This window comes from Dendrobates tinctorius, unplaced genomic scaffold, assembly GCF_039654945.1.
Source record: "Dendrobates tinctorius isolate UK_male_01 unplaced genomic scaffold, ASM3965494v1 ptg000003l, whole genome shotgun sequence".
Lineage (NCBI taxonomy): Eukaryota > Metazoa > Chordata > Amphibia > Anura > Dendrobatidae > Dendrobates > Dendrobates tinctorius.
Genome location: NW_027361671.1, coordinates 96458184 through 96471706, shown reverse-complemented (window position 1 = coordinate 96471706; position 13523 = coordinate 96458184). Strand labels below are relative to the sequence as shown.

Sequence of the window (13523 nt, the reverse complement as noted above, 5' to 3'; positions counted from 1 at the left end):
GTCACCACATTGCAAAACGACCCCCTCAGAAATATAATTTGTTATTTTGCTATCTTCTTTGTCTTGGTTAATTATTATATTTGGTACATTGTTGACCAGCAGTCCATAGTAGCAGTCTATTCCATAATATATCCTATGCTTTGCATCTTTTTATTGTTTCAATAGTGCACTATGGATATTATGTCTTCTTCTGCCTTGTGTGTCTCTTGTTCCACTATGAGAAACTATGATTACAGTCTATCTTGACTACAGAAACTACCTTGAAATCTCATAATACTATTTTTTTATATTTTGTGATATGTATATTTGCATTTTTTCTTATTTTGTGATATGTATTTGTATGTTAACGTCTGATGTCGAATTGGAACAATACTGTGTCTAGTAGCAAATATTTACTATATGTATAAACGTACTGTAAATGTTATTTATACGTAAAATGCAAAATTATGACAAATTAAGATAACACACAAAATCTTCCTGCAAACAAAACAAATAGGCTTTTGTGGTGATTGGGACTTGTTTCTCATATGAAGCGTGGAGGTGCAGTAGTCAGTAGATATAGGACTTGGAGCTTGGCACCAAATTCCATCTACGGAAGAACCTACTGGAGGCAGTCGCGCAACCAAGATCTGCCAACAACTTAATGGATCTGTTACTGCAGCAATTCTGCAAAATTATTTTTTTTTTAGGCAAGTCCAAAGCTGGAGACTAAAACAAACAAAAAATGAAATATAAACCAAGATGATGCGTAAAAAAAAAAGGATAAAAATTCCGGTTTAAAAATCTATCACATTTTCATGATTGCTTTCTATTTTTATGTGATGTGCAATGTCCATCGGCGTACATGTTTTTTCAGCATATTATATGTAGCCAGCATTTAAACGGTTACTGTTGGAACGATTATGGGCAATGTATGCGGAGAAAGAATCGGAGGCGCTGATTCCACAGTCACCAGCACAAATGGCAGTTAATGAGTTAAGCAGTAGGCAGTGCTGTGGGCCTTTGAATATAGTGCAGCTGAGTGGAGCTGCAGCAAGGAGAGATCTGGATAGAGATGTTAACTAAGGGAGATCAGAGAGTCTTACAGTCCTGCTAGAGCACATCACTGGCTACTATATTTAGAGTCTGGGACAGACCTCCAGCCTCTGCTTCCTGGGGGGCTGTCAGGAGAGGTGGGATCCCCTTTTCAGCACTGCAAGGATGGACAGCTCTTTTCTGGAAGCCAAACCTGGGGATTTCTAGGAGAGGTTTCTGCAGACTTGCTGCTTTCACATCCCCTGTGAGCTTAGACTTACTCTGAAGCACAAACTGCTGAAGCTGCTGTATATTCCTGCTCTCACCCAGAACAAGGCATGAAGGAGCCAGGCTGTGGACAGCTTATGCCATTCACCTCTAATATCATGCAGCAGTTGACAGGCTAAAGGTCGGGGATGCCTCTGGAGAAGGGAGCTGAGCTAGAAACTGCTAGCTGAGTAGTAAGGAGCCTGTTTGGAGGAGAAGTGCAGCAAAACCTGGCAGGTAAGGAGCACAGATAACCTTACTATGCATGCTTTCCTAATTAACCCTGGTTAGTGATTCGTTACCAAACAGTAGACATTACTTAGCTGAGAACCTGATGTTCATATGAGGAGGCTAAGCCTAAAAATACAAGAGACGTCCTCTACCTCCTCTACCTGAGCAAACTTTACAACCCCTCTGATATATATAGGTGGGTAATTCTTTATAGAGGGATATCTTTATTCTTGTAGGTAAATATGTCAGTGGAGAAGAGAATTCCTGAATATATGCTCCTGTCTGTTGTTTCCCAAGTGTGTGATTTTCAGAAAATTTGGGAAGATTTGATCAACTCTGGTCTATTATGTGCAGATGGGTAAAATGCCTCTCCATCCTGAGAGATAAAGCTATGTTTTATTAATACCCAGTGGCTCTGTAGGGGGAGAGCATGGACATCACACCATACCTGTGTTCTTCAGGTTTATAACTTGCATCACACATAATACAGGGCTTATATCACATAGACCCAGAGAAGTGGAGCTGGTTATTCCATTATTCATGCTGGAAAGGTCATTGCACAAATACAGCAGCAATTTGGTAAATTCTTCTCTAGCGGTTTGACATCAGTTACAGTAGGGAAGGAAATGAAAACCAATTGCATTGGTTTTAGATTTAGGCAGGCAAGTTTCAGGCTAGTTAGCTTCATGGCAACTACAGCAGTGTCACAGAGCGAGGCAGATGGGTGAACGACAGGTGAGCAGGGCAAGGACTGCGACCAGCAAAATCCTCACGACCAAGAGTTTGTCTTGTACACTTCAGCACACATCAATGTGCAGATTGCTGCTTAATGCACCACTGCTTTTCATAAATCTGTTCTCTCGGCTTCTAGCTGATCCTTGCAGAAAAATTCAGTTTAAGCAAGACTAGTTTTATGTATTCCCGCAGCCTGACAATTTCCCAAACCTTCTGCATTGAGCAGTCTGATTTACTTTGCCCGTATATATGAAAGGAGTGATGCATTTCATCAGAATATTCCATAGCATGCAGTGCCCTTATTGTGAAATAGTTTAAAACATTTCATAAATATTTCATTCATCGAATAAAAGCGTTTCCCCCATTACTTTACATTAGTGTGACTTTATTTGCAGCCCTATCCGCTGCTAAACATAGTCTCATTAATATATAACCGAGGTCTAGATGTAGGTTCTAATTTAGAAACTGCCATTGGTCAACTCATAGTGACTCTATGCCCTCAACTTGACACTGTGTTGCCTTCTGGTGTAAAAGTCTTAATCCTTGGATTATTCGTTGAAAAACACAGTGCACTACCTACTTACAGATGATGGTTTTGAAGGGTTCATTTTTTTTTATCTTTGTTTCGTAAGTGGCCATGATGGCTACAAGGTTGTGTGTTGCAAACTTTGCCTCGTTCAAATCAAAGCCTGTTTTCTTAGTGCATATCCCCTGCAAGAGTTAAGTAGAAGTACAAGTGGCAATGAAAGGGTGGCATTGCCAAAATTCCACAAATTTTAGCTGTAGTGGTGGTCAGAGACTAAGTGGATTATTGGCATAACATGACAAGGATTACATGTGATGTACCATAATATGATGGGATTTAGCTGGTGGTGCATGCTCATCAATAATGCCTGTCAACTCCATCATTATGTATGTAGGTAAGTCTATGATAAGTCTAGTCCTTATCTACCGATATATAAAATAATCCATGTATCTTATCTATCTATCTATCTATCTACTATTGATCATCGATCTGTGTTTTTTTATTTCATTTGACCAGAAACAAGAATTTGCTAAAAGCAAAAACTTCTAGCTCGCAATAAATATTTCAAAGTTTTTCAATCAAATTGTCAAAATTCTTCCACCAAAGGGTTACCTCACCAACATTTTTGATATTTCTTTCATGAAATAATGAACTGAAAGGTTGGGAACAATGCCGTCACATATCAAACCCAAATCATTAAAAGAGTGTAGTAACTGACAGCTGTCACAATGTCTTACTGATGGAGCTTTTGTCTTCATTCATCACCACTCATCATTATTTTATCCTATGATCATACAACAGAGGATCTTACACAATATAGAAGCTATTAGTAGATATTTCTGCCTAGTTTCAATCTGACCTGACTCTAAAAGCAGCACACTGAGTCAGCGGGTGGATGTATGGAAAGGTGTTGGTGCATATTAATTATTGATTAGACTGACCAATCGTTTTCACACACATAGAGATGTCGCGTATGCCTGGCACTGTGACTGGGGAGCTGTACATGGCTTGTCAGAAATGCAAATTTTTAGACAGAATCACAAATAATATTTCATTCTGCCGTCAAAGCCAAGCCACCAGCTAGTGGCTCATTTGTTGTCGTTGGCAGTTGAGACATGCTAACATGTTATAATATGAATAATGTGGAGTCCAAAGCAATTGCTAGAGACACATTTTGTTCTCAACTAGCATTTAAGCACGGTGAAATGCATTGATTGGAAAATACTTTGAAAAAAATTGCCATTGTGTATAACTTCTTTTAGAACTGCAGATTACTGACTTGTTTTTTTGGCCTTGATTTCCTGAGACCTTCTCATTTTAAAGTTTATTTCATCAGCCTTTAGCTGCCTATAGTAATGCTAATGTGCCTTTTCTTTCACCTACTCTGTTTTTTGCTCAAAATCATGAAGGTTTTTTTTTATTTAAAGTAAATTCTTCACTTATTAGGGTAGAGATCATATACAACAAAATGTAAGAAAAGCTGCTGAAATCTGCAAGAGAACTAGGAGACAGTGAGCAAGCAGCCAAATCTTCAGGTATGGCTTAAAAGGAATCTCTTTCCAGGTTCTTGGTAACTTTTCTGAGAGCAGCATAATGTAGGTAAAGAGACCCTGAATCAAACGATGTATCACTTAGTTTATGTGCAACAGATGTGATACAATCAGAGTCCTTAGATGTAGAATGCAGCAGAGCTGAGGAAGCTAAACCCGCCCACACCAGTCTTCTCTATGTACATTGTCTATTGACAGTGAGCTTCTTATCATAGAAGGGGCGGAGTCTGATGCCTTGGCACAGGTCATTTAGTCACAGAAATGTCCTAGTGATAAAACTTTCATTGTAAATTAACAACAGTACACAGCCTAATGAGTGACAGATTGTTGAATTCAGCTTTTAGTCCCCTACCTTAGGTACCCTTTAAAAACAAAGAATGGTCAAGTCAAAGTTTGAACTTGAATTCTAATGAAAACTGATAAAAATAATGTTTCTCTCCTAGGTTCAATATGACTTAAAGAGGCTGCCAATACTTATTTTTATTTTAAAAGTATGCCATGGTGGTCTTATATTAAATGAAACATAACTTCACCCACCAGACCCCTGTCATTATACTACCCATGTCCATCTCTGGTCTTCTTCAGGGGTCATCTATTGGCTGCAGCTATGATGTTCTTCCTGAGTTGGAAGAGAAAACTAGCAGACTGTCTCTGCAGGTTCAGATGTATAGTCACAACAGAAGCCAAATAATGAACACAGTGATAAATATTAAAATGGGGAGAAGTCTTTAAATTTTAGAAAATTGAGATACTATCCTGTATTTCTGTATGGGTTGGGGCTAAAGTTAGGTTTTGGGCTAAAGTTAGGGTTAGGGTTGGAGTTAGGGATAGGGTTTGGATTACAGTTACAGTTTTGATTAGGGTTAGGGTTGGGATTAGAGTAAAGGTTGGGATTCGGGTTAGGGTTGTGTTAAAGTTAGGTTTGTGTCAAAGTTAGGGTTATGGTTAGGGTTGGGATTAAGGTTAGGGCTGTGTTGAGGTTAGGATTGTGGTTAGGGTTTGGATTAGGGTTAGGGGTATGTTGGGGTTAGGGTTGTGTTTAGGGTTATGGTCAGGGTTGGATTGGGGTTAGGGTTGGAGTTAGAATTGGGGGGTTTCCATTGTTTAGACACATCAGGGATTCTCCAAATTCGACACTGCGTCCAATCACTATTCCAGCCAAATTTTGCATTGAAAAGTCAAATAGCGCTCCTTCCCAGCTCTGCCATGCGCCCAAACAGTGGTGTACCTGAATATATGGGGTATCAGAGTACTCACAACAAATTGCAAAACAACATTTGGGGTTCAATTTCTCCTGTTACCTTTGGGAAAATAAAAAATTGGGGGCGAAAAGATAATTTTTGTGAAAAAATATGATTTCTTATTTTTACGGCTCTACATTATAAACTTATGTGAAGCACTTTGGGGTTCAAAGTGCTCACCACATATCTAAATAAGTTCCTTAGGGTGTCTACTTTCCAAAATGGTGTCAGTTGTGGGGGGGTTTCCACTGTTTAGGCATATCAGGAGCTTTGCAAACGCGTCATTGTATCCGATCTCAATTCCAGCTAATTTTGCATTGAAAAGTCAAACTGCGCTCCTTCTCTTCCGAGCTCTGCCATATACCCAGACAGTGGTTTACCTGCATATATGGGGTATCAGTGTACTCAAGACAAATTGCACAACAACTTTTGGGGTCCAATTTCTCCTGTTACCCTTGGTAAAATAAAACAAATTGGATCTGAAGTAAATTTTTTGTGAAAAAAAGTTAAATGTTCATTTTTTAAAACATTCCAAAAATTCCTGTGAAGCACCTGAAGGGTTAATAAACTTCTTGAATATCGTTTTGAGCACCTTGAGGGGTGCAGTTTTTAGAATGGTGTCACTTTTGGGTATTTTCTATCATATAGACCCCTCAAAGTGACTTCAGATGTGATGTGGTCCCTAAAAAAAAAATGGTGTGGTAAAAATGAGAAATCGCTGGTCAACTTTTAACCCTTATAACTTCCTAATAAAAAAAAAAAAATTGGTTCCAAAATTGTGCTGATGTAAAGTAAACATATGGTAAATGTTACTTATTAAGTATTTTGTGTGACATATCTCTGTTATTTAAGGGCATGAATATTCAAACTTGGAAAATTGCGACATTTTCAAAATTTTCACCAAATTTCCGTTTTTTTCACAAGTAAACACATAAAGTCATATCAAAGAAATTTTACCACTAACATGAAGTACAATATGTCACGAGTAGAGTTGAGCGATACCGTCCGATACTTCAAAGTATCGTATCGGATGGTATCGGCCGATCTTTAAAAAAAGTATCGGTATCGCCGATTCCGATACCGGAAGTCCCATTCAAGTCTATGGGACTTCCGGTATCGGAATAAGAAAAACCCTTTCCTGCCCTTGTACAGCCTCTCTGGGGTCTGTACGGGCCTTTCGGGGGGCTGTGCCGGCCTGCCAGGGGGTCTGTGCAGGCTCCGGTGGTCTGTGCCGGCCTGCCGGTGGTCTGTGCAGGCTCCGGGGGGCTGTGCCGGCCTGCCGGGGGGCTGTGCCGGCCTGCCGGTGGTCTGTGCAGGCTCCGGGGGGCTGTGCCGGCCTGCCGGGGGGCTGTGCCGGCTCCGGGGGGCTGTGCCGGCCTGCCGGGGGGCTGTGCAGGCTCCGGTGGTCTGTGCCGGCCTGCCGGTGGTCTGTGCAGGCTCCGGGGGGCTGTGCCGGCCTGCCGGGGGGCTGTGCCAGCTCCGGGGGGCTGTGCCGGCCTGCCGGGGGGCTGTGCAGGCTCCGGGGGTCTGTGCAGGCATCGTCCGATGGGACTACAAGTCCCATCGGGCGATGCCTGCTACCATGACAGTGATTGACACATTAGCCAATGATGGGACAGTAGTAGTCCCATCATCCGGCTAATGTGTTAAATGTAAAAAAAAAAAAAAAAAAAAAAAAAAAAAAAAAATTACATGCTACATACATACAACATGCATACTACATACATGCTACATTCATACTACATACTACATACATGCTACATACATACTACATATATACTACATGCATGCTACATACATACTGCATGCTACATACATACCACATACATACTACATATATACTACATGCATGCTACATACATACTACATGCTACATACATACCACATATATACTACATACATACTACATATATACTGCATGCTACATACATACTACATATATACTACATACATACTACATATATACTGCATGCTACATACATACTACATATATACTACATGCATGCTACATACATACTACATGCTACATACATACCACATATATACTACATACATACTACATATATACTGCATGCTACATACATACTACATATATACTACATGCATGCTACATACATACTACATGCTACATACATACTACATATATACTACATGCATGCTACATACATACTACATATATACTACATGCATGCTACATACATACTACATGCTACATGCATGCTACATACATACTACATACATACTACATGCTACATACATACCACATATATACTACATACATACAATACATTCATACAATACATACATAGACATACAGTACATATAACATAGAGTAACATACTTACCAATACTTGTCACATTGTTCCCCGAAGCCATTGTCATCTACGGAATAAATATTAACATAACAAACCACAAAAATACTCACCCACGATCCGAAGCAGTCCACGAGTGTGTCCCACGACGATCTTGGGTAGAGAACTGCAGCATCAGATGATGCTGCCGTTCTCTACGGGCTGCAGGAATCCAATGACGGAAGGTAGGTATCCTTCCGCACTGTATTCCTCCGCCACTTAAAAAAAAAAAGTCCCTAGTCTCACTTTATGCCATTGCTGTGTGGGAATTTCCCACACAGCAATGGCATAAAGTGAGACTAGGGACTTTTTTTTTTAAGTGGCGGAGGAATACAGTGCGGAAGGATACCTACCTTCCGTCATTGGATTCCTGCAGCCCGTAGAGAACGGCAGCATCATCTGATGCTGCAGTTCTCTACCCAAGATCGTCGTGGGACACACTCGTGGACTGCTTCGGATCGTGGGTGAGTATTTTTGTGGTTTGTTATGTTAATATTTATTCCGTAGACGACAATGGCTTCGGGGAACAATGTGACAAGTATTGGTAAGTATGTTACTCTATGTTATATGTACTGTATGTCTATGTATGTATTGTATGAATGTATTGTATGTATGTAGTATATATGTGGTATGTATGTAGCATGTAGTATGTATGTAGTATGTATGTAGCATGCATGTAGCATGTAGTATGTATGTAGCATGCATGTAGTATATATGTAGTATGTATGTAGCATGCATGTAGTATATATGTAGTATGTATGTAGCATGTAGTATGTATGTAGCATGCATGTAGTATATATGTAGTATGTATGTAGCATGCAGTATATATGTAGTATGTATGTAGTATATATGTGGTATGTATGTAGCATGTAGTATGTATGTAGCATGCATGTAGTATATATGTAGTATGTATGTGGTATGTATGTAGCATGCAGTATGTATGTAGCATGCATGTAGTATGTATGTAGTATGTATGTAGTATGTATGTAGCATGCAGTATGTATGTAGTATGTATGTAGTATATATGTAGTATGTATGTAGCATGCATGTAGTATGTATGTAGCATGTATGTAGTATGTATGTAGTATATATGTAGTATGTATGTAGCATGTAGTATGTATGTAGCATGCATGTAGTATGTATGTAGTATTTTTTTTTTTTTTTTTTTTTTTTTTTTTTAACATTTAACACATTAGCCGGATGATGGGACTACTACTGTCCCATCATTGGCTAATGTGTCAATCACTGTCATGGTAGCAGGCATCGCCCGATGGGACTTGTAGTCCCATCGGACGATGCTTGCACAGACCCCCGGACATCAGCACAGCCCCCCGGCAGGCCGGCACAGCCCCCCGGCAGGCCGGTACAGACCCCCACAGGGTGCACAGACCACCGGCAGGCCGGCACAGCCCCCCGGCAGGCCGGTACAGACCCCGGGCAGTCCACACAGCCCCCCGGCAGGCCGGCACAGCCCCCCGGCAGGCCGGCAGAGACCCCCGGAAGGCCCGAAATGACGGCGCATCATGATGCGCACACACCGCGCATCATGATGACGTCAGGCCGTCAATCAACTGAACTTCCGATTCCGATGCCGAATTCCGATATTGAAAAAATATCGGAAGTCGGTATCGGAATTCCGATACAGCAAGTATCGGCCGATACCCGATACTTGCGGTATCGGAATGCTCAACACTAGTCACGAGAAAACATTGTCAGAATTAGCGGGATCTATGGAACTGTTCCAGAGTTATCTCATAAAGGGACAGTGGTCAGAATTGTAAAAATTGACCCGGTCATTAACATGCAAACCAGCCATGGGGGTAAAGGGGTTAAGAGCAGCTCTTGGAGCTGAGTTCCGATCATGAATTATTAACTATTAGCTGTTAACTATTCATATGCTGCTGCCAATCTCTGACAGTGACATTTAACTGAAAAGTTTTGCTCCCACTGATCCATGAACACAGAGCAGTTGAATTGAACCTTGTCTCATAACACGTTAACAGCTGCAGCTCTAAACAGCTCTGCTATATTGCAACATGTCTGACTGCCAGATCGAAGCTTAAGCTTAGAGGAACCTGCTGATGTGTCCGGTATAATCACACACAGTTCTGCCGTGAGATCAGTTGAGCAGAGAACGTCCACTACACATCACAGTGCTAACTCCCCTTTTATGTGAAACATACTCTCTTGGCAGATGCTTATGCAGATCAGTGTCCGGCCCACAGTCCTGAATAGCTAATTTCCATATAATAACAACATGGATTTCTTTGAAATAAGACATCGGATCACAGATATGAAGATATCATGTTATTCAGCATTCTATGACCTACATTTCCTTATAGACAACTTAGGAGTAGAGATGAGCGACTTTGCCTTTTTTCGGGTCGAGTCGGGTTTCATGAAACCCGACTTTCGCAAAAGTCGGGTTGAACGCAATCTGCCGATTATCGTGAAAAGTCAAAGGCCTACTGAAACACGAAACCCAATGCAAGTCAATGGGGAAGAAAAGTCGGCAGTGAGTGGAGGACAGGAAGCACACCTACAGTGCCCATTTTAATGCCAAAAACATCAATTCTTATTACTTAAGCTTGTCAACCTTAATTTACTTTATAATAAGTTAGGCATTGAAAACTGGGGGTTATTTTGATAAAGTTGTGGGGGGGGTAGGGCTGGCTCCAGATTTTCATTGGCCCAGGGCCAAAGAGTGTCACTGGGCTCCTTTAACACATGCCACATTTCATGATCCTCTGATACGGAAGAGAAATAGCGGTATAGTACAATGAAAAATACTTCACTTCTTACATCACATGACTGATCTCCATTTTAAGTTCTCCAATAGCTCCAAAAAAGGACAGTATATTACTCCATACAGTATTATGGCCACCGCATAGTGCGTCATACAGAATAATGAGCCCCATATATTTCTCCATACAGAATCATTGGTCCCATATAATGTTCGATACAGTATATGATGAGTTACACATAATGCTACAGTATATATTGGTCCCCATGGATGAAGCTCCACTGTCTTATGGGCCCAAATAGTGCTCCATATATAATGAGCACCATTTCTAATGATCCAGTGTATAATGGGCCCTGTAAATGCTGCTCCAGTGTCTGATGTCCACCTTTGGAATGCTCCAGTGTATGGTGGGCCCCATATATCATTCTCCAGAGTATAGTGCTCCCCAAAAATTGCTCCCAACCTTTAAAACAATTAAATAAGTCTCCTCGCTAGGGAATCCCTGTACTAGTCTGGACTCCTCGTCGTCCCCATCTTCCATCTCTCTGCACTTGGACTGTTTAGGCAGAGGGCGTACAGACATGATGTCCAGAATGTCACTGTCAGGAAACGCGGAAGACATCACGGTGGTGGAGCAGGGAGAGGTAAGTATTTCAACTTTGCAAGTGCTGTGATCCTGAGCAAGCAGGGGGGCCCACTCGTTGGCAATGGCACTGGCACAGGGCCCCTCATAGTATGGCAGTGTGTCTGACGGCAGGTGAGCCCTCCCACTGGCAGAGACACTTTTGCATAGTATGAGGGGCCCTGTGCCAGTGCCGTCGCCCATGAGTATGCCCCCCACCTGCTCAAGGAACCTGTACTTTCATCTGCACCTTCCTCTTTGTCACCGTGTAAGGTGATATAGTATGCAAGAAGGGGAACCTGAGTTTCATCAGGGTCAGATTCTGGCTGTGTAGAGTGCGAGGGGAATGTAGTGGTCTGGGTCAATGTACCAGCAGAATCATCTAGCAGTGGCTGGGCATCAGTGCACTTATGGCGCCCCCCAGGAATATGGTCGCCACAGTGGCATTACCTTCCTCCTAGGGAGTGTGATGTCATGCTTGGGAGCAACGAAGGATCTCTCTAGCAGTTAAACCAACACACAAAACAGTTTCAAATCTAGGCCAGCAGGGAGAGCTCTCAACCTGACTGCTGAGGAGCTGCTCTCTGTGGTCGGGAGGAGGGAAGTTAGGGCAGTCTGTGAAGGGAAGGGGAAGTGTGTGGATGTGAGAAGGGGAGCTGGAGGATGAGCAGAGTTAAGGCTCTCTCCTAGCTGGAGCGCATGGTCCGGATTCCAGTCTCCGAGTTTGTAGGGACGCTGACGGTCCTGCAACAGAAACCGGAGGAAGTAGCAGCTGTAAATGCTGTGTTCCCAACTAAGGCTCGGAGGCCCCAGCAGCGATGTGTGTGAGCCAGAAGGAAAAGGCTACAGCTGCCTGCCATACGAGAAAGTTCCAAAAGAGAGTCAACAGGGGGAACTTCAGTGAACTCAGTACTGCGAGTACATCAGATAAGCGCTAGAACGGAGGCCACACTACCTATCTGCAGAGAGAGAATTCCTAATTTGCTTCCAGGCTGACCAATTCCTTCTCCATCTGTACTCTGGGTCCTGGACGGCACTTACCAAGTACAGGTAAAGGAACTGCATAACTGTGTCTGTCATTTTTCTCCTGCGCCTGGCGCACGGGTCTGCTGCATCCTGCACTGCACACCATCTACCAACTCTTTCATCTGCCCTATGACTACGGCCCTACCTGTGCAGGGCTTCTACATCTTAGCTGCACCACAACATCTGTCCCAGAGAAGCAACACTGCAGCGCTGGTCAATCTGATCAGAAACCACAGGTGGCGTCACGTATCATTCACCTATAAACGTTATTCACCCCTTTGCATGGACGCCCAGGGCCACGGACGGGGTCACCACCACCGTGACACATCCCTCTGAGACACCGGCCCGGTACCAATTAACCCCACTGCCCTGGCTGGCGACCCACACTCCATGTCAGATTCATCTTGGACTGGTGAATTCACGATTTTACTTGATAACCCAGGCATGGTATGTGAGAAAGAGCTACATGGACTAATGTGAAGTGTGGCCTGCTGCATCGTTCATTTTTGGTGGGGGTGAAGGACACAAGGAAAGGGGTTCTTCCTGACCAGGAGCCAGAACTTGATGACTCAGTGCTTGCATTTTTTGAAACTTCAGAAGAGGAGGGCATATTAGCTGGAGTTTGTTTCGGCAATGTAAGCCAAAACCAGTTCCTGATGCTCCAGCTTTAAAATCGGTTAACCTACACCCAGAAAGGGTAGCCTTCCAGGCCTTCCGGAGCCAGACCATGACGCAGGCTCAACACCTCCTGCCTTAGCTGCTATTGTGCTTTTGCCACTACCAGCAGATGCACCACCACCATCAGTACCAGCTGGCCCCCCCACGCCCACGTCCGCGGCCTCTTCCACCATACTTCCAAATTTTGGAGAAAATGTACCCAAAATAACATCAGATATATGGTACTGTATCAGAAGTATACAGCTGTATACAGTCAAAGGATAATTGTAAATCTCCGTATATATTTCATGAGTCACACAGAGACGCTCACAGGCTCAGTATGGATTAGACAAGAATATAAAAAGTAGAAAAAGGGTACAGTATCATCACATAGCAGGTATATATAGTATAGTTTAAACATTCTAAATCTCTGTATATATTTCAGGAGGCAGACACAGACGCTCTAAGGCTCAGTATGGATTACAACACAATATAAAAAGCCGTAAAACGGTAATGGATCTGAAGCGTACAGCTGTATACAGTGTAGGGGTCATTGTCAA

General features: G+C 42.5%; 1 protein-coding gene across 2 annotated transcripts in view; it reads left to right on the top strand.

Annotated features, from left to right (window-relative positions):
- The first annotated feature begins 990 nt into the window (after nt 1–990).
- The window catches only part of WSCD2 (WSC domain containing 2), a 606696-nt gene continuing 594163 nt past the window's right edge, over nt 991–13523 (top strand). For both annotated transcript variants that reach the window (XM_073562054.1, XM_073562051.1), the window contains exon 1: nt 991–1518. The gene's annotated coding sequence lies outside the window, so the exon portion shown is untranslated. The remainder of the gene's footprint in view (nt 1519–13523) is intronic.